This window comes from Arvicanthis niloticus, chromosome 13 (assembly GCF_011762505.2).
Source record: "Arvicanthis niloticus isolate mArvNil1 chromosome 13, mArvNil1.pat.X, whole genome shotgun sequence".
In the NCBI taxonomy this organism is placed as follows: domain Eukaryota; kingdom Metazoa; phylum Chordata; class Mammalia; order Rodentia; family Muridae; genus Arvicanthis; species Arvicanthis niloticus.
This window is the reverse complement of record NC_047670.1, coordinates 36672018-36674745: the sequence shown is the minus strand read 5'-3', so window position 1 is coordinate 36674745 and position 2728 is coordinate 36672018. Positions and strand designations below refer to the sequence as shown.

At 39.5% G+C, this 2728-nt stretch overlaps 1 pseudogene; it reads left to right on the top strand.

Moving 5' to 3' along the window:
• The first annotated feature begins 665 nt into the window (after positions 1 to 665).
• On the top strand, positions 666 to 1518 carry LOC117719218 (protein tyrosine phosphatase type IVA 1-like; annotated as a pseudogene).
• The last annotated feature ends 1210 nt before the right edge of the window (positions 1519 to 2728 follow it).

Below are 2728 nucleotides of genomic sequence, written 5' to 3'. Positions count from 1 at the left end.
TATTTAAAATATTGACACTTCTGCCTGGACACACGCATTAGCTCTGGGCATGGTCAGCTGGGGCCCCCCACCACCTGCATCGCTGCCACTGCCCCATGATACCCGCCACCTGCCCTGACGCAGCTACCTGCGCCACCTCATGACTGGCTATATTACCAGGCCACAATCTTCAATGAGTAGACATATTCCTCAGTTCTGTGGTGTTCTCGATCACGCATTTATGGAGTTTCTGAAGGGCAGTGGAGATTACTGCCACGCACAGCATGACCTCTATGCAGACAACTGAACTGTAGAAATTTACTACTCCACCAAGAAGCCCCCATAGGAGTGGATAACCTGGACACAGGCGTGTTGAATTGAAATCTGCAGAGTGTTTACAAGAGCTCAGAACTGGATGGTGTAAACCTAAGTGCACTTTCTTTGTATCGCCTCAGTCTTATTGAAGAATCACCACTTCTTGTTAGGAGGTTCATTTCATTGCCTGTTTCTCCCAATTCATACTCAAAGCACTGAGAATTTTAAGTGGAGTATATTGAATATTGAAGAAGACTTCAGGTAGGTTTTGTTTTGTTTTGTTTTGAATTATTTCTGTATTCAATTTTGTAATTCTTCCATATTTCTATTGGGTGTCTTTTTAAACTAAATTAACATAGCTCGAAGAACAGCCCTGATCCTGTGGAAGTCATATACAAGAACATGAGATTTCTTATTACACACAATCCAACCAATGCAACCTTAAACAAAGTTATAGAGGAACTTAAGAAGTATAGAGTTGCCACAATAGTAAGAGGAAGAAGCAATTTACAACACTACTCTTGTAGAGAAAGACGGTGTTGAGAGCCAACTCCTAGCAGAAAGCGGCCATCATCTTTGCAGCCATCTTGGGCCATATACCCTGACAAGAGACTTGTTTTTCAACAGCCTGCAACAACTGAGCACACTCTGATAAGCATCTTGTTTTTCTCAGACATATCTTGTTTTGTTTTTTAGTGTCCCCAGCTGCAAGGCACATGTGGTAAATTGTCTTCAGCTGCATTCCCCTGCTTGTGATTATATACCCACAATTGCCTTTCAATAAATGGAACTTGATCAGACACCCTATCTTGTCTCCATTCTTTGTGTCTCTTTCCCCTCCATCCCCACTCTCTCTCTCTTGCAGACCCTGTTGACTGATCCGAGGGCCGGGTCAAGAAGGCACTCATGTTCTTGACCGGCCTTTTGATGATGGTACACCACCATCCCACCAGATTGTTGAAGACTGGTTAAGTCTTGTGAAGATTAAGTTTCATGAAGAACCTGGTTGCTGTATTGCTGTCCATTGTCTCTGGCCGGTGCTGGTTGCTCTAGCATTAATTGAAGGTGGAATGAAATATGAAAATGCAGTACAATTCATAAGACAAAAGCAGTGTGGTGCTTTTAACAGCAAGCAACTTTTGTATCTGGAGAAGTACCGTCCAAATATGCAGCTCAGCTTCAAGGATTCCCAATGGTCATAGAAACGACTGTTGTATTCAATAAAACTGGGGTTCCTGTTGCTGTTGCCTTGGAAGTGGAAATTCAGATGGGACCTGATTTGTCACACATAATGACCCAATGTCTCAGCTTCCCAAATAAGTCTGCTGAAGCTCCACAGGGATATGAAAACCAGTTTTACCAAGCCACAAGCTTGACAGAATCGAAACCTCTATATTTGGGTTATGATCAGCATGCTTGGACACTTAGCCAATGAATTTTGCTGGTCAGCATTTAAAATGTGCTTATTATTTGTACCAGTTGATCTTTACTAAAATAAGGTATTGAGTTATGTCATTAAATGTACTCCTGTGCCAGACTATTATTAGTCTATAAAAAATTTAGAAGGATTAGGTGCCAAAATACCGAGCACAATATTTGTATATTTTTAGCATCATACAGAACAAAAATTGCAGGAACTGAGACCTCTCTAGACTTTCTATGGTTTATTCCTTCAGTCATTTCAAACACTGCAGGGCTTCTCTCGTTATCTGCCTGCTCACTCTGTTTACATCTCCCACATTTACACCAGAAGACATCAGGTTTGCTTAGCCATTTTTTTAAACTAAGTCTTGCCCTGATTATTTAATGTCTCTGTTTTATTTTGTGCTGTCTTGGGAAACCTCTGTTTGAAAATCAACTTTGTTACAGAAGCACGTATCTTCAATAATGTCTCCAGATAAAAAGCCTTATAGTTAATTTAATGTTTGCACTCAGAGGCGCTACCTAACAGGGACGGCCTGAAAAGGAAACAAGAGGAGGCTAAAATTAAATTAATAAAATTAATTAAATTTTTTAGTAATATGTTGCCTTTGTGCTGTGCAGGACATGTAGAGTATGCTCTTTAAGTTAGTACATATTTTTCAGATGTAGAGATACATTGTTGTAGCTAAGCAATTCTTAATCAAAGTTTCTGAAATGCTTGTGTTTTTCATGCTTATCAGAAGTTTTCCAACTTGTTTGAATTATGGTTTTCCCCTTCTCTTCCCAATCTCTTGCAAAAAGGAAAAAAGTGGGATCTGCTAGTAAACTGAGCAGAAATATTTTATACGCCTTTTGAGCTATGTAACTTAATAATTGGACACTTGATCATTTGTTTTATTATGTAATTGATAAAATCCTGAAGTGTATTAATGTTAGTCCATCCATATATTTATACTGTCTTGGAATGTGTGGTTATAGCTATGTGGGAGAAATAGTTTGTAAGTGTTCACTG